Raw genomic sequence first — 19707 nt, 5'->3', positions numbered from 1 at the left:
TATTACATGGGGGAGGGAGGGGTGTATTACATGTGTGATATTTCATGGGGGAGGGGGGTGTATTACATGTGTGATATTACATGGGGGGGTGTATTACATGTGTGATATTACATGGGGGGGTGTATTACATGTGTGATATTACATGGGGGAGGGGGTGTATTACATGTGTGATATTACATGGGGGAGGGGATGTATTACATGTGTGATGTTACATGGGGGGTGGGAGTGTATTACATGTGTGATATTACATGTGGGAGGGGTGTATTACATGTGTGATATTACATGGGGGGAGGGGTGTATTACATGTGTGATATTACATGGGGGGAGGGGTGTATTACATGTGTGATATTACATGGGGGGAGGGGGTGTATTACATGTGTGATATTACATGGGGGGAGGGGGTGTATTACATGTGTGATATTACATGGGGAGGGGTGTATTACATGTGTGATATTACATGGGGAGGGGGGTGTATTACATGTGTGATATTACATGGGGGAGGAGTGTATTACATGTGTGATATTACATGGGGGGAGGGGTGTATTACATGTGTGATATTACATGGGTGGAGGGGTGTATTACATGTGTGATATTACATGGGGGGAGGGGGTGTATTACATGTGGATATTACATGGGGGAGGGGGTGTATTACATGTGTAATATTACATGGGGGGAGGGGGGTGTATTACATGTGTGATATTACATGGGGGAGGGGGTGTATTACATGTGTGATATTACATGGGGGAGGGGGTGTATTACATGTGTGATATTACATGGGGGAGGGGGGTTTATTACATGTGTGATATTACATGGGTGGAGGGGTGTATTACATGTGTGATATTACATGGGGGAGGGGTGTATTACATGTGTGATATTACATGGGGGGAGGGGTGTATTACATGGGGGAGGGAGGGGTGTATTACATGTGTGGTATTACATGGGGGGAGGGGGTGTATTACATGTGTGATATTACATGGGGGAGGGGGTGTATTACATGTGTGATATTACATGGGGGAGGGGGTGTATTACATGTGTGATATTACATGGGGGAGGGGTGTATTACATGTTTGATATTACATGGGGGAGGGGTGTATTACATGTGTGATATTACATGGGGGAGGGGGTGTATTACATGTGTGATATTACATGGGGGGGTGTATTACATGTGTGATATTACATGGGGGAGGGAGGGGTGTATTACATGTGCGATATTACATAGGGGAGGGGGGTGTATTACATGTGTGATATTACATGGGGGGAGGGGGGTGTATTACATGTGTGATATTACATGGGGGGAGGGGGGTGTATTACATGTGTGATATTACATGGGGGAGGGGTGTATTACATGTGTGATATTACATGGGGGGAGGGGGTGTATTACATGTGTGATATTACATGGGGGGAGGGGTGTATTACATGTGTGATATTACATGGGGGAGGGGTGTATTACATGTGTGATATTACATGGGGGGAGGGGGGTGTATTACATGTGTGATATTACATGGGGGGAGGGGGTGTATTACATGTGTGATATTACATGGTGGAGGGGTGTATTACATGTGTGATATTACATGGGGGAGGGGGGTGTATTACATGTGTGATATTACATGGGGGAGGGGGTGTATTACATGTGTGATATTACATGGGGGAGGGAGGGGTGTATTACATGTGTGATATTACATGGGGGGGTGTATTACATGTGTGATATTACATGGGGGGTGTATTACATGTGTGATATTACATGGGGGGAGGGGGTGTATTACATGTGTGATATTACATGGGGGGAGGGGGTGTATTACATGTGTGATATTACATGATGGGAGGGGGTGTATTACATGTGTGATATTACATGGGGGGAGGGGGTGTATTACATGTGTGATATTACATGGGGGGAGGGGGTGTATTACATGTGTGATATTACATGATGGGAGGGGGTGTATTACATGTGTGATATTACATGGGGGGAGGGGGTGTATTACATGTGTGATATTACATGATGGGAGGGGGTGTATTACATGTGTGATATTACATGGGGGAGGGGGTGTATTACATGTGTGATATTACATGGGGGGAGGGGGTGTATTACATGTGTGATATTACATGGGGGGAGGAGTGTATTACATGTGTGATATTACATGGGGGGAGGGGGTGTATTAAATGTGTGATATTACATGGGGGGAGGGGTGTATTACATGTGTGATATTACATGGGGGGAGGGGTGTATTACATGTGTGATATTACATGGGGGAGGGGTGTATTACATGTGTGATATTACATGGGGGAGGGGTGTATTACATGTGTGATATTACATGGGGGGAGGGGGTGTATTACATGTGTGATATTACATGGGGGAGGGGTGTATTACATGTGTGATATTACATGGGGGAGGGGGTGTATTACATGTGTGATATTACATGGGGGAGGGGTGTATTACATGTGTGATATTACATGGGGAGGGGTGTATTACATGTGTGATATTACATGGGGGAGGGGTGTATTACATGTGTGATATTACATGGGGGAGGGGGTGTATTACATGTGTGATATTACATGGGGGAGGGAGGGGTGTATTACATGTGTGATATTACATGGGGGAGGGAGGGGTGTATTACATGTGTGATATTTCATGGGGGAGGGGGGTGTATTACATGTGTGATATTACATGGTGGAGGGGGTGTATTACATGTGTGATATTACATGGGGGAGGGAGGGGTGTATTACATGTGTGATATTTCATGGGGGAGGGGGGTGTATTACATGTGTGATATTACATGGGGGGAGGGGGGTGTATTACATGTGTGAAATTACATGGGGGGGGGGTGTATTACATGTGTGATATTACATGGGGGAGGGGGGTGTATTACATGTGTGATATTACATGGGGGGAGGGGGGTGTATTACATGTGTGATATTACATGGGGGAGGGGGTGTATTACATGTGTGATATTACATGGGGGGGTGTATTACATGTGTGATATTACATGGGGGAGGGGGTGTATTACATGTGTGATATTACATGGGGGAGGGGATGTATTACATGTGTGATGTTACATGAGGGGTGGGAGTGTATTACATGTGTGATATTACATGGGGGGAGGGGTGTATTACATGTGTGATATTACATGGGGGAGGGGGTGTATTACATGTGTGATATTACATGGGGAGGGGGTGTATTACATGTGTGATATTACATGTGGGAGGGGTGTATTACATGTGTGATATTACATGGGGGGAGGGGTGTATTACATGTGTGATATTACATGGGGGGAGGGGGTGTATTACATGTGTGATATTACATGGGGGGAGGGGTGTATTACATGTGTGATATTACATGGGGGAGGGGGGTGTATTACATGTGTGATATTACATGGGGGAGGGGGTGTATTACATGTGTGATATTACATGGGGGGAGGGGTGTATAACATGTGTGATATTACATGGGGGGTGTATTACATGTGTGATATTACATGGGGGAGGGGGGTGTATTACATGTGTGATATTACATGGGGGGGTGTATTACATGTGTGATATTACATGGGGGGAGGGGGTGTATTACATGTGGATATTACATGGGGGAGGGGGTGTATTACATGTGTAATATTACATGGGGGGAGGGGGGTGTATTACATGTGTGATATTACATGGGGGAGGGGGTGTATTACATGTGTGATATTACATGGGGGAGGGGGTGTATTACATGTGTGATATTACATGGGGGAGGGGGGTTTATTACATGTGTGATATTACATGGGTGGAGGGGTGTATTACATGTGTGATATTACATGGGGGAGGGGTGTATTACATGTGTGATATTACATGGGGGGAGGGGTGTATTACATGGGGGAGGGAGGGGTGTATTACATGTGTGATATTACATGGGGGGAGGGGGTGTATTACATGTGTGATATTACATGGGGGAGGGGGTGTATTACATGTGTGATATTACATGGGGGAGGGGGTGTATTACATGTGTGATATTACATGGGGGAGGGGGTGTATTACATGTGTGATATTACATGGGGGAGGGGGTGCATAACATGTGTGATATTACATGGGGGGGAGGGGTGTATTACATGTGTGATATTACATGGGGGAGGGGGTGTATTACATGTGTGATATTACATGGGGGAGGGGTGTATTACATGTGTGATATTACATGGGGGAGGGGGTGTATTACATGTGTGATATTACATGGGGGGGTGTATTACATGTGTGATATTACATGGGGGAGGGAGGGGTGTATTACATGTGCGATATTACATAGGGGAGGGGGGTGTATTACATGTGTGATATTACATGGGGGGAGGGGGGTGTATTACATGTGTGATATTACATGGGGGAGGGGTGTATTACATGTGTGATATTACATGGGGGGAGGGGGTGTATCACATGTGTGATATTACATGGGGGGAGGGGTGTATTACATGTGTGATATTACATGGGGGAGGGGTGTATTACATGTGTGATATTACATGGGGGGAGGGGGTGTATTACATGTGTGATATTACATGGGGGGATGGGTGTATTACATGTGTGATATTACATGGGGGAGGGGGTGTATTACATGTGTGATATTACATGGGGGAGGGAGGGGTGTATTACATGTGTGATATTACATGGGGGGGTGTATTACATGTGTGATATTACATGGGGGGGTGTATTACATGTGTGATATTACATGGGGGGTGTATTACATGTGTGATATTACATGGGGGGAGGGGGTGTATTACATGTGTGATATTACATGGGGGGAGGGGGTGTATTACATGTGTGATATTACATGGGGGGAGGGGGTGTATTACATGTGTGATATTACATGGGGGGAGGGGGTGTATTACATGTGTGATATTACATGGGGGGAGGAGTGTATTACATGTGTGATATTACATGGGGGGAGGGGGTGTATTACATGTGTGATATTACATGGGGGAGGGGTGTATTACATGTGTGATATTACATGGGGGGAGGGGTGTATTACATGTGTGATATTACATGGGGGAGGGGTGTATTACATGTGTGATATTACATGGGGGAGGGGTGTATTACATGTGTGATATTACATGGGGAGGGGGTGTATTACATGTGTGATATTACATGGGGGGGAGGGGGTGTATTACATGTGTGATATTACATGGGGGAGGGGTGTATTACATGTGTGATATTACATGGGGGAGGGGGTGTATTACATGTGTGATATTACATGGGGAGGGGTGTATTACATGTGTGATATTACATGGGGGAGGGGGTGTATTACATGTGTGATATTACATGGGGAGGGGGTGTATTACATGTGTGATATTACATGGGGGGGAGGGGGTGTATTACATGTGTGATATTACATGGGGGAGGGGTGCATTACATGTGTGATATTACATGGGGGAGGGGGTGTATTACATGTGTGATATTACATGGGGAGGGGGGTGTATTACATGTGTGATATTACATGGGGGGAGGGGGTGTATTACATGTGTGATATTACATGGGGGGAGGGGGTGTATTACATGTGTGATATTACATGGGGGAGGGGTGTATTACATGTGTGATATTACATGGGGGGAGGGGGTGTATTACATGTGTGATATTACATGGGGGAGGGGTGTATTACATGTGTGATATTACATGGGGGAGGGGTGTATTACATGTGTGATATTACATGGGGGGAGGGGGGTGTATTACATGTGTGATATTACATGGGGGGAGGGGGTGTATTACATGTGTGATATTACATGGGGGGAGGAGTGTATTACATGTGTGATATTACATGGGGGGAGGGGTGTATTACATGTGTGATATTACATGGGGGAGGGGGTGTATTACATGTGTGATATTACATGGGGGGAGGGGTGTATTACATGTGTGATATTACATGGGGGGAGGAGTGTATTACATGTGTGATATTACATGGGGGGAGGGGGGTGTATTACATGTGTGATATTACATGGGGGGAGGGGGGTATTACATGTGTGATATTACATGGGGGGAGGGGGTGTATTACATGTGTGATATTACATGGGGGGAGGGGGTGTATTACATGTGTGATATTACATGGGGGAAGGGGTGTATTACATGTGTGATATTACATGGGGGAGGGGGGTGTATTACATGTGTGATATTACATGGGGGAGGGGGTGTATTACATGTGTGATATTACATGGGGGAGGGGGTGTATTACATGTGTGATATTACAGGGGGGAGGGGGTGTATTACATGTGTGATATTACATGGGGGGAGGAGGTGTATTACATGTGTGATATTACATGGGGGGAGGGGTGTATTACATGTGTGATATTACATGGGGGAGGGGGTGTATTACATGTGTGATGTTACATGGGGAGGGGTGTATTACATGTGTGATATTACATGGGGGGAGGGGTGTATTACATGTGTGATATTACATGGTGGGAGGGGTGTATTACATGTGTGATATTACATGGGGAGGGGTGTATTACATGTGTGATATTACATGGGGGGAGGGTTGTATTACATGTGTGATATTACATGGGGGGAGGGGGGTGTATTACATATGTGATATTACATGGGGGAGGGGGTGTATTACATGTGTGATATTACATGGGGGGAGGGGTGTATTACATGTGTGATATTACATGGGGGGAGGGGGTGTATTACATGTGTGATATTACATGGGGGGAGGGGTGTATTACATGTGTGATATTACATGGGGGGAGGGGTGTATTACATGTGTGATATTACATGGTGCGAGGGGTGTATTACATGTGTGATATTACATGGGGGAGGGGGTGTATTACATGTGTGATATTACATGGGGGAGGTGTTTATTACATGTGTAATATTACATGGGGGAGGGGTGTATTACATGTGTGATATTGCATGGGGGAGGGGTGTATTACATGTGTGATATTACATGGGGGGAGGGGGGTGTATTACATGTGTGATATTACATGGGGGGAGGGGGTGTATTACATGTGTGATATTACATGGGGGGAGGAGGTGTATTACATGTGTGATATTACATGGGGAGGGGGTGTATTACATGTGTGATATTACAGGGGGGGAGGGGGTGTATTACATGTGTGATATTACATGGGGGGAGGAGGTGTATTACATGTGTGATATTACATGGGGGAGGGGGTGTATTACATGTGTGATATTACATGGGGGAGGTGTTTATTACATGTGTAATATTACATGGGGGAGGGGTGTATTACATGTGTGATATTGCATGGGGGAGGAGGTGTATTACATGTGTGATATTACATGGGGGAGGGGGTGTATTACATGTGTGATATTACATGGGGGGAGGGGTGTATTACATGTGTGATATTACATGGGGGGACATGTGGGTATTACATGTGTGATATTACATGGGGGAGGGGTGTATTACATGTGTGATATTACATGGGGGGAGGGGTGTATTACATGTGTGATATTACATGGGGGGAGGGGTGTATTACATGTGTGATATTACATGGGGGGACATGTGGGTATTACATGTGTGATATTACATGGGGGGAGGGGGTGTATTACATGTGTGATATTACATGGGGGGAGGGGGGTGTATTACATGTGTGATATTACATGGGGGGAGGGAATGTATTACATGTGTGATATTACATGGGGGGAGGGGATGTATTACATGTGTGATATTACATGGGGGGAGGGGTGTATTACATGTGTGATATTGCATGGTGGAGGGGGTGTATTACATGTGTGATATTACATGGGGGGAGGGGGGTGTATTACATGTGTGATATTACATGGGGGGAGGGGGTGTATTACATGTGTGATATTACATGGGGGGGTGTATTACATGTGTGATATTACATGGGGGGAGGGGTGTATTACATGTGTGATATTACATGGGGGAGGGGTGTATTACATGTGTGATATTACATGGGGGAGGGTGGTGTATTACATGTGTGATATTACATGGGGGGAGGGGTGTATTACATGTGTGATATTACATGTGGGAGGTGTGTATTACATGTGTGATATTACATGGGGGGAGGGGTGTATTACATGTGTGATATTACATGGGGGAGGGTGGTGTATTACATGTGTGATATTACATGGGGAGGGGGTGTATTACATGTGTGATATTACATGGGGGAGGGGTGTATTACATGTGTGATATTACATGGGGGGAGGGGGTGTATTACATGTGTGATATTACATGGGGGGAGGGGGTGTATTACATGTGTGATATTACATGGGGGGAGGGGGTGTATTACATGTGTGATATTACATGGGGGGAGGGGTGTATTACATGTGTGATATTACATGGGGGAGGGGGGTGTATTACATGTGTGATATTACATGGGGGAGGGGGTGTATTACATGTGTGGTATGACATGTGGGTGCTATATATGTGATATTACACGGGGTATGACACGTGTGATGCACCAGTTGGGTGCTGGGTGCTCTCACCCTCTGATGATGATGATGCTGGTGATGCTGATGCTGGTGACGGCCGCACCTGCACACGTCCGGGCTCGCGCAGGCGCACTGCGCTGTTGTCTCTCCTCCGCGCGCGGCCCTCGGCGCCGCTTCCATCCTTCTCCGCTGCCGGTACCGGAGGTAAGAGGGAGGGGACCCGACCCGGGGGATGTGACACAGGCAGGGCGGGGCGGAGGAGCGGCACCGGGAGCGGGGATCCTCAGTATACAGCGGCGCCAGGCCCGGGCATCACACGCCGTGTACATGGAGGTCATCACTACAGACATCATGTGCTGCGGTATCTACACCGGTGTGTACGAGGGATGCGGTATCTACAACTGTGTGTACGGGGGGATGCGGTATCAACACCTGTGTGTACGGGGGATGCGGTATCTACACCGGTGTGTACGGGGGATGCGGTATCTACACCGGTGTGTACGGGGGATGCGGTATCTACACCGGTATGTACGGGGGATGCGGTATCTACAACTGTATGTACGGGGGATGCGGTATCCACACCTGTGTGTACGGGGGGCTGCGGTATATACAACTGTATGTACGGGGGATGCGGTATCTACACCTGTGTGTACGGGGGGATGCGGTATTTATAGTATGGACTGTGCATGGATTACCGGTGTAATGTGTGACTGACTATAGGGCTCATACATGTACAATAACACCCACATCTATATACATCTATATACACACACCTATATACATCTATATACACACATCTATATACATCTATATACACTCATCTATATACATCTATATACACTCATCTATATATACATCTATATGCACACATCTATATACACACATCTATATACACACATCTATATACATCTATATACACACATCTATATACACATCTATATATATCTATATATACACATCTATATATATCTATATATACACATCTATATATATCTATATACACACATCTATATACATCTATATATACACATCTATATACATACATCTATATACATCTATATACACACATCTATATACACACATCTATATACACACATCTATATACATCTATATACACACATCTATATATATCTATATACACACATCTATATACACACATCTATATACATCTATATACACACACATCTATATACACACATCTATATACACACATCTATATACATCTATATACACACATCTATATACATCTATATACACACATCTATATACATCTATATACACACATCTATATACACATCTATATATATCTATATACACACATCTATATACATCTATATATACACATCTATATACACACATCTATATACATCTATATACACACATCTATATATATCTATATACACACATCTATATGCACACATCTATATACACACATCTTTATAGATCTATATACACACATCTATATACATCTATATACACACATCTATATACACACATCTATATACATCTATATACACACATCTATATACATCTATATACACACATCTATATATATCTATATACACACATCTATATGCACACATCTATATACACACATCTTTATAGATCTATATACACACATCTATATACATCTATATACACACATCTATATACACACATCTATATACATCTATATACACACATCTATATACACACATCTATATACACACATCTATTTACACACACATCTATATACACACACATCTATATACACACACATCTATATACACACACATCTATACATACACATCTATATACACACACATCTATACACACACATCTATACACACACATCTATACATACACATCTATATACACATCTTTATACACATCTATACATACATCTATATACACACACATATACACACACATCTATACATATCTATACACACACATCTATATACACACACATCTATATACACATCTATATATATCTATATACACACATCTATATACACATATATATATATATACACACATCTATATACATCTATATACATACATCTATATACACACATCTATATATACACATCTATATACACACATCTATATACATCTATATACACACATCTATATACATCTATATACACACATCTATATACATCTATATACACACATCTATATACATCTATATACACACATTTATATACATCTATACACACACATCTATACACACACATCTATACACACACATCTATACACACACATCTATACACACACATCTATATACACACACATCTATACATACACATCTATATACACATTTATACATACAATCTATATACACATCTTTATACACATCTATACATACATCTATATACACACACATATACACACACATCTATACATATCTATACACACACATCTATATACACACATCTATACACACATCTATATACATACACATATCAATACACACATGTATATACACACACATATATATATACATCTATATATACACATATATACATACACACATCTATACATACACATCTATATACACACATTTATACACACATCTATACATACACATCTATATACACACATTTATACACACATTTATACACACATCTATACACACACATCTATATGCAAATCTATAGACACACATCTATATACACACATCTATATACACACATCTATATATATACACACATGTATATATATACACACATGTATATATATACACACATGTATATATATACACACATGTATATATATACACACATGTATATATATACACACATGTATATATATATACACACATCTATATATACACACACATCTATATATACACACATCTATATATACACACATCTCTATATACACACATCTATATATACACACATCTCTATATATACACACATCTCTATATACACACACATCTATATACACACACATCTATATATATACACACATCTATATACACACACATCTATATACACACACATCTATATATACACACACATCTATATATACACACATCTATATATACACACATCTCTATATACACACATCTCTATATACACACATCTATATATACACACATCTATATATACACACATCTCTATATACACACACATCTATATATACACACATCTATATACACACACATCTATATACGCACACATCTATATATACACACACATCTATATATACACACACATCTATATATACACACATCTATATACACACACATCTATATACACACACATCTATATACGCACATCTATATACGCACATTTCTATACGCGCACATTTCTATACGCGCACATTTCTATACGCGCACATTTCTATACGCGCACATTTCTATACGCGCACATTTCTATACGCGCACATTTCTATACGCGCACATTTCTATACGCGCACATTTCTATACGCGCACATTTCTATACGCGCACATTTCTATACGCGCACATTTCTATACGCGCACATCTCTATACGCGCACATCTCTATACGCGCACATCTCTATACGCGCACATCTCTATACACGCACATCTCTATACACGCACATCTTTATACACGCACACCTCTATACACACACATCTCTATACACACACATCTCTATACACACACATCTCTATATACACACATCTATATATACACACATCTTCTCCGTCTCTGCCGCCTCTTCTCCGTCTCTTCTGCATCTTCTCCGTCTCTTCTCCCTCCCTGCTGCTTCTTATCCGCCTCTTCTCCGTCTCTGCTGCCTCTTCTTCACCTCTGCCACCTCTTCCCCGTCTCTGCCACCTCTTCCCTGTCTCTTCCGCCTCTTCTCCATCTCTTCCGCCTCTTCTCCACCTCTTCTCCCTCTCTGCCGCCTCTTCTCCTCCTCTTCTTCACCTCTGCCACCTCTTCCCCGTCTCTGCCGCCTCTTCCCCGTCTCTGCCACCTCTTCCCCGTCTCTGCCACCTCTTCCCCGTCTCTGCCACCTCTTCCCTGTCTCTTCCGCCTCTTCTCCATCTCTTCCGCCTCTTCTCCACCTCTTCTCCCTCTCTGCCGCCTCTTCTCCTCCTCTTCTTCATCTCTGCCGCCTCTTCTCCCTTTCTGCCGCCTCTTCTCCGTCTCTTCGGTCTCTTCTCCGTCTCTTCGGCCTCTTCTCCGCCTCTGCCGCCTCTTCTCCGCCTCTGCCGCCTCTTCTCCGCCTCTGCCGCCTCTTCTCCGCCTCTTCTGCCTCTCTTCCGCCTCTTCTCCGCCTCTTTTCCCTCTCTGCCGCCTCTTTTCCCTCTCTGCTTCCTCTTTTCCCTCTCTGCTTCCTCTTTTCCCTCTCTGCTTCCTCTTCTCCCTCTCTGCCTCCTCTTCTCTGCCTCTTCTTCGTCTCTTCTCCCTATTCTCCCCCTCTGCCGCCTCTTCTCCGTCTCTGCCGCCTCTTCTCCGTCTCTGCCGCCTCTTCTCCGTCTCTGCCCCCTCTTCTCCGTCTCTGCCGCCTCTTCTCCGTCTCTGCCGCCTCTTCTCCGTCTCTGCCGCCTCTTCTCCGTCTCTGCCGCCTCTTCTCCGTCTCTGCCGCCTCTTCTCCGCCTCTGCCGCCTCTTCTCCGCCTCTTCTGCCTCTCTTCCGCCTCTTCTGCCTCTCTGCCGCCTCTTCTCCGCCTCTTTTCCCTCTCTGCCGCCTCTTTTCCCTCTCTGCCGCCTCTTTTCCCTCTCTGCTTCCTCTTTTCCCTCTCTGCTTCCTCTTTTCCCTCTCTGCTTCCTCTTCTCCCTCTCTGCCTCCTCTTCTCTGCCTCTTCTTCGTCTCTTCTCCCTATTCTCCCCCTCTGCCGCCTCTTCTCAGTCTCTGCCGCCTCTTCTCCGTCTCTGCCGCCTCTTCTCCGTCTCTGCCGCCTCTTCTCCGTCTCTTCCTCCTCTTCTCTGTCTCTTCCGCCTCTTCTACCTCTCTGCTGCCTCTTCTCCCTCTCTGCCGCCTCTTCTCAGTCTCTGCCGCCTCTTCTCAGTCTCTGCCGCCTCTTCTCAGTCTCTGCCGCCTCTTCTCCGTCTCTGCCGCCTCTTCTCCGTCTCTGCCGCCTCTTCTCCGTCTCTGCCGCCTCTTCTCCGTCTCTGCCGCCTCTTCTCCGTCTCTGCCGCCTCTTCTCCGTCTCTGCCGCCTCTTCTCCATCTCTGCCGCCTCTTCTCCCTTTCTGCCGCCTCTTCTCCATCTCTTCGCCGCCTCTTCTCCATCTCTTCGCCGCCTCTTCTCCCTCTCTGCCGCCTCTTCTCCATCTCTGCCGCCTCTTCTCCCTTTCTGCCGCCTCTTCTCCATCTCTTCGCCGCCTCTTCTCCGTCTCTGCCGCCTCTTCTGCCTCTCTGCCGCCTCTTCTCCGCCTATTTTCCCTCTCTGCCGCCTCTTTTGCCTCTCTGCTTCCTCTTCTCTGCCTCTTCTTCGTCTCTTCTCCCTATTCTCCCCCTCTGCCGCCTCTTCTCCCTCGCTGCCGCCTCTTCTCCGTCTCTGCCACCTCTTCTCCGTCTCTGCCACCTCTTCTCCGTCTCTGCCGCCTCTTCTCCGTCTCTGCCACCTCTTCTCCGTCTCTGCCGCCTCTTCTCCGCCTCTTTTCCCTCTCTGCTTCCTCTTCTCTGCCTCTTCTTCGTCTCTTCTCCCTATTCTCCCCCTCTGCCGCCTCTTCTCCCCCTCTGCCGCCTCTTCTCCCTCTCTGCCGCCTCTTCTCCGTCTCTGCCGCCCCTTTCCCGTCTCTACCGCCTCTTCCCCGTCTCTTCCGCCTCTTCTCCGTCACTTCCACCTCTTCTCCACCTCTTCTCCCTTTTTGCCGCCTCTTCTCCGCCTTTTCTCCCTCTCTGCCGCCTCTTCTCCCTCTCTGCCGTCTCTTCTCCCTCTCTGCCGTCTCTTCTCCCTCTCTGCCGCCTCTTCTCCCTCTCTGCCACCTCTTCTCCCTCTCTGCCGCCTCTGCCGCCTCTTCTCCGCCTCTGCCGCCTCTTCTCCGCCTCTGCCGCCTCTTCTCCGCCTCTGCCCCGCCTCTGCCCCGCCTCTTCCCCGCCTCTTCCCCGCCTCTTCCCCGCCTCTTCTCCGTCTCTTCCGCCTCTTCTCCGCCTCTGCCGCCTCTTCCCCACCTCTTCCACCTCTTCTCCGTCTCTGCCGCCTCTTCTCCGCCTCTTCCCCGTCCCTTCTGCCTCTTCTCCGTCTCTTCCGCCTCTTCTCCCTCTCTGCCGCCTCTTCTCCGCCTCTTCCCCGTCCCTTCTGCCTCTTCTCTGCCTCTTCGCCACCTCTGCCGCCTCTTCTCCGCCTCTGCCGCCTCTTCTCCGCCTCTGCCGCCTCTTCTCCGTCTCTTCCGCCTCTTCTCCCTCTCTGCCGCCTCTTCTCTGCCTCTTCCCCGTCTCTTCCACCTCTTTTCCGTCTCTTCCACCTCTTTTCCGTCTCTTCCACCTCTTTTCCGTCTCTTCTCCGCCTTATCCGGTTATACTAATTTCACTTTTAACAATGTTGTCACCTCTTGGCCTTGTTTTCTTGTAGACACCGGCCTCTGATGATGTCTTCCAGACTCTTGTGACTCCGTTTCCTATGGACAAGTTACAACTGAGTCTTTATGAAGCCCTTACTATGGGAAAGCAAGAGAAGAGGCGCCTTCCGATGTAGTGCGCCTTATCCGGAAGCGGTCTGTATCACCTACCTGTGTTCCTCTGACCTGATCCTGAGATCTTCCTAATCCTGGGACATTCCCTGACCTGATGAGATTTATGTCTTCTCCATAGTCATGTGGTTGTCCACGTGCACCATCGCCCTCTAATCCTTCATGTGGTCGTATGACACCAGACATTTTGTAGATGACTTTGTCTGATGGACCATCTTCCAGGATTGATAATTCTGGGATTCAGAGAAGAATTTCTATTGTTGGACTAAAAGTTTTGGCTGACAAATAGCGTCTTCACATGGTCATGGTTGTACTCGGTCATTGTGAAGCTGGTGACGTCTCCATTGAAGGAGGAGGAGGAGGAGAAAGAAGAAGCTTCTCTTTGGGACTGTGAAATGTAGGAAGGAGGTCCAGAAGCTTTTGTCAAGAGGCTTGCAGGACGACTTTATGGATTGAATCCTGACCGGGGACAGGAACGAGATCCTGCATGAACGTCTCACTATAAGGAAGGGGAGGTCAGTTTATTCAACTCGACCCACATGCAGGATCGGGAAACATGGCTGTCGGATGAACTAACTGGAGTGAGACACCCCAAGGTATCGTATAGAAAGCACGTGATATATTATTCTATGTGGATATCTTGGATCCTTAGCAAGTTTACCTAAAGTTCTGTAATAACAGGAATCTTTCTATGCCACAATCATATTCCATAGATTTACAGATACAAATAAAACAAGACATTACAGAGTAATAACAGTCTATGAGGATAAGTGGGGACAAAAGAGCTGGTATAAGGGAATAGAATCAAAATATTTTAATAAATAAAACTGTTGTAGCTTGAACCAGTCATCAGCCTCCCTTATCTACAGAGTCCAAAATCTGTGGGACTGCAGCGAAGCATTTTCCGGATAACAGGAGGAGTAAAAGAGTTAAAGTTGCATGCAGTAAGCGAGTGCCGAAATAAATGAGTTTTAAGAGAAGGTTTGTAGCTTTGGGAGTTAGTCTGAGAGTCTGGGGTTGTACATTCCAGAGAATTGGTGCAGCTCTGGAGAAGTCCTGGAGACGTGCAGGAGAGGTTCGAATTAAGGAAAAGAATAATCTTAGATAAGTGGCAGATCAGACAGTAGGTGTTCTCCTTAAGGAGAGATTGCTAATTAAGGCCACCTTAAAGGCGTGTGGAGACTTAAAGCCATAGATGCTCCACTAGAGAATTCTGGGAAGAATGCAAATAGGTTTTCCAAGGCGTTAAATGGAAAACCCCGCCTCCTTTACCTACCTTGGAAGGCAGCCCCCTTAACACCAAGTATGACCTACAAGAAGCCTAATAACATGGTGCGGGATTAAGCCAAACCGGTCTATCTATTCCATAAGGAACAGACTCCCAACTGTAGACAGCGATCTACGACCTGGTTGGGTCTCCTCAGTACAGCGTACTGACCCTAGTCACAAGCCTCTCACACAGCCAAACCAGGTCCCTACACTGTACTGAGGAGACCCAACCAGGTCGTAGATCACTGTCTACAGTTGGGAGTCTGTTCCTTATGGAATAGATAGACCGGTTTGGCTTAATCCCACACCATGTTATTAGGCTTCTTGTAGGTCATACTTGGTGTTAAGGGGGACGACCTTACAAGGTAGGTAAAGGAGGCGGGGTTTTCAATTTAACGCCTTGAAAAACCTATTTGCATTCTTCCCATAAGTGGCAGATGGAAGAGCACGGGAAGGGCGATAGACTGAGATGAGAGAAGAGATAGGGAGGTGCAGCATTATGCAGAGCTTTGTGGATGAGGGTTAGTAGGGAGTTACAGGAGTCTAGACGAGAGTGAATCAGAGCAACAATTAGTATTTTAGAAGTTTCAATTGCAAGAAATGGTCGGATTATAGAAATGTTTTTAAGGAGGGTGTCATCAGCAGAGAGATGATACTGGAAACCAAATCTGCTGATGGTTTGCCCAATGTGAGCAGTATAGAGGGAGAAGAGTAGAGGACCTAGGACTGAGCCCTGAGGAACCCAACACTGAGAGGACAGGACCTACGACTGAGCCCTGAGGACCCCGACACTGAGAGGAAGAGGACCTAGGACTGAGCCCTGAGGACCCCGACACTGAGAGGAAGAGGAGAAGAGAAAGATCCAGAGAAGGAGACACTGAAAGTGCGGTCAGAGAGATGGGAAGAAAACCAGGAGAGCGCAGGGTCCTTCAGGCCAACGGAGCGAAGCCCCTGAGGAGGAGCTGGTGGTCCACAGTATCAGACGCTGCCGAGAGATCCAGGAGAATGAGGAGAGAAGAGTCACCTCTGGATTTAGCAGTGAGGAGATTGTTGGAGACTTAAGAAAACAGAGTTTTAGTGGAGAACAAAGAGCGGAAACCAGATTGTAGGTAATCGAGAAGGGTAGCTGAGAAATATCAGGGTAGTCGAGAATAGACCAGACGTTCCAGGGGTTTGGAGATGGAGAGAGATTAGAGGTTGGAAGTTAGCAGCACTGGATGGGTCCAAGGAAGGTTTCTTTAGTAATGGGGTAACCACTGCATACTTCAAGAAAGGGGGATAGACACCAGAAGAGAGAGAGGTTGGAGATTTTAGTGAGGTGAGAAGTGTCTGCTGGAGATAGAGACTATACGAGATGGGAGGGGATGGGGTTATTAGTGCCGGTGGTTGGGCGAGGGCCTGGTCTGACTGCCCTGTGGAGAGGAACCTGGACACTTCATCCTCTGAGACTGGCTCAAAGGAAGAGGGTGAACTGGGTGAAGGAGCGGAGGGAAGGGTATATTATGTCCTGGTGAATGCAGTCAGTTTTATCTTTGAATTAGGTGGCCAGATCTTCAGCCCTAAGGTTTGTAACAGGTGGCCTAGCCGTTGGCGTTAGTAAGGAATGGAGAGTATTGAAGAGCCTTTTAGGGCTGTTAGAGAGAAATGATATTAGATTAGTGAAACAGACCTGTTTAGCGAGGTGAAGGGCAGAGTTATAGGTTTTGAGCATAAATTTGAAGTGCAGAAAGTGCAGAGGAGCGCTATTTTCTCCACAGACGTTGGACACTCCCAGAGCACTGAGTTTGGACTGAGGGAGGTGCCACCTCATCCAGGGCACTTTTGAGGTTGTGATTATAATGGTTATATATGGTGATATAAAGTTTCTGTGAGACGGTTATTATCGATGGCACGTGGGTTCCAGTAAGTGCAATAGGTGGGCAGGTACTGAAAAGGAGAGGAACTATTAACAGTAAGAGAAGTTGTGGTCTGAAAGTGGAAAGGCAGTGTTGGTGAAGTCAGAGACTGAAGAGGGGTGAGCAAAGACCAGGTCTAGGATGTTTCCCTCCTGGTGAGTAGTAAGTGATAAAAGTTGAGAGGCTGAAGGGGAGATGGGGGTAGTAATATGAATGTTAAAGTCTCCCATGATAAGCTTTGGAATATCACAGGATAAAAAATGAGGAAGCCAATAAGCAAAGTGGTCAAGAAACTGGTAGGGCGAGCCAGGAGGACAATTTATTACAGCCATACGAAGGGGGAATTGGCGGAGTGTGTGGACCTCAAAAGAAGGGTACCGAGGGCCTGGTCTGGCTGCGCTGTGGACTGGTCACATGGAATGAGAGCTCCGCTTAGTTCTGTGCTCCAAAGAGGGGATCCCTGCCAATTGATGGGGAAATTGGGCACCAGAAGGCTGACCAGAAGCCCCAAGAGGCACATACCGACGGAGGTACCGATCTCTAACTTCTTTGCCCCACTACACGACCGGGTGCAATCAGATGACCAAAGCAAAGGGCCGCCATCTCCTGTATCGTTGTCACGGGTGCTCTTGCGACCCATGTTTCGGGTTGCAGGCACACCCATGTGCCTCCGTGTGCCCCTCTTGCCGGCAGCCTCACTTACCTAGCCGCGGTCAAGCAACGGTCTCCTCGCTTCAGCGTGCACTTCTCCGCCTCCTAGGGAGCGTGTGTCGGCAGTCTGAAATTTAGCACTGTTAATTGGCACTGGCCACCTGACCTATAAACGTTCAACCTCTTCCTGTAACCCCTGCCGGATCTTTGTGCTTCTATGCCTAAAAGAAAGCTGTGTTCCAACCACTATGCGATTATCCTGATTTCCCGTTGTGACCTCAATTCCGTGCTGCCTTTTCTGACCTATCGCTATGTCCCCAACTCTGATCCTCTGCTGCCTGTCTCCATCTCCTCCTCTGTACTACGCTGGACAAAGTTGCGCCTGTGGAACGGCCTCGTGGTACCACGCCGCAATAAGTCCAACCTGCTTTGCGTCGGGCTATGGTGAAAACTGGGTACCACTTAGACTCCGGTCCCAGGTGTTGGCTTACGTCATCATCTGGAGTGGTACAGAGGATCCACTACCACTGACAATCGCTACAGCCTTCCGCAGCCACGTGGCAGACCACGCTCTCATTCGGAAGCCAGCGCACCACAGGTCAATCTGCCCAACAGCATAAAAATAAGACACAGCCACCACAATGCACCAGGACTGAATTGGATTCAAAACTGACAGTGCTCAGGTCCCCGGACTGTAGCTGCAAAGCTCCTTCCCTACCCCAGATCTGGGAGCCCCCCAATAAGAGACCACTGCTCGCTACTGTATGTGGGGGATCCCTTGCAGGGCAGGAATATTCCTCGGATGAGCAATAATAGGCCCTCCCAGGGATCAGACAGCACCCTGACTTCCTTAAAGGGACATTGCACAATATCTGCACGGATGCTGCATGGCCATCCTGAGTTGCAGGCGCTATTGGCTAACTCCCTTCTGAGCATGATCTGAA

The 19707-nt window shown here is 46.4% G+C and overlaps 1 protein-coding gene across 4 annotated transcripts in view; it reads left to right on the top strand.

Moving 5' to 3' along the window:
• The window catches only part of NYAP1 (neuronal tyrosine phosphorylated phosphoinositide-3-kinase adaptor 1), a 139893-nt gene that overhangs the window by 101793 nt on the left and 18393 nt on the right, over positions 1-19707 (top strand). For 2 of the 4 annotated variants that reach the window (XR_011855137.1, XM_072150040.1), the window contains exons 1-2: positions 8427-8556; positions 14831-15544. The gene's annotated coding sequence lies outside the window, so the exon portion shown is untranslated. Of the gene's footprint in view, positions 1-8426; positions 8557-8607; positions 8726-14830; positions 15545-19707 lie in introns of those variants that run through there. The other 2 variants (XM_072150043.1, XM_072150042.1) reach the window with 2 other exon arrangements.

The sequence above is a fragment of the Engystomops pustulosus genome, chromosome 4 (genome assembly GCF_040894005.1).
Source record: "Engystomops pustulosus chromosome 4, aEngPut4.maternal, whole genome shotgun sequence".
In the NCBI taxonomy this organism is placed as follows: Eukaryota; Metazoa; Chordata; class Amphibia; order Anura; family Leptodactylidae; genus Engystomops; species Engystomops pustulosus.
Note: the sequence above shows the minus strand (reverse complement) of the source record. Positions and strands in the feature narration are given on the sequence as shown.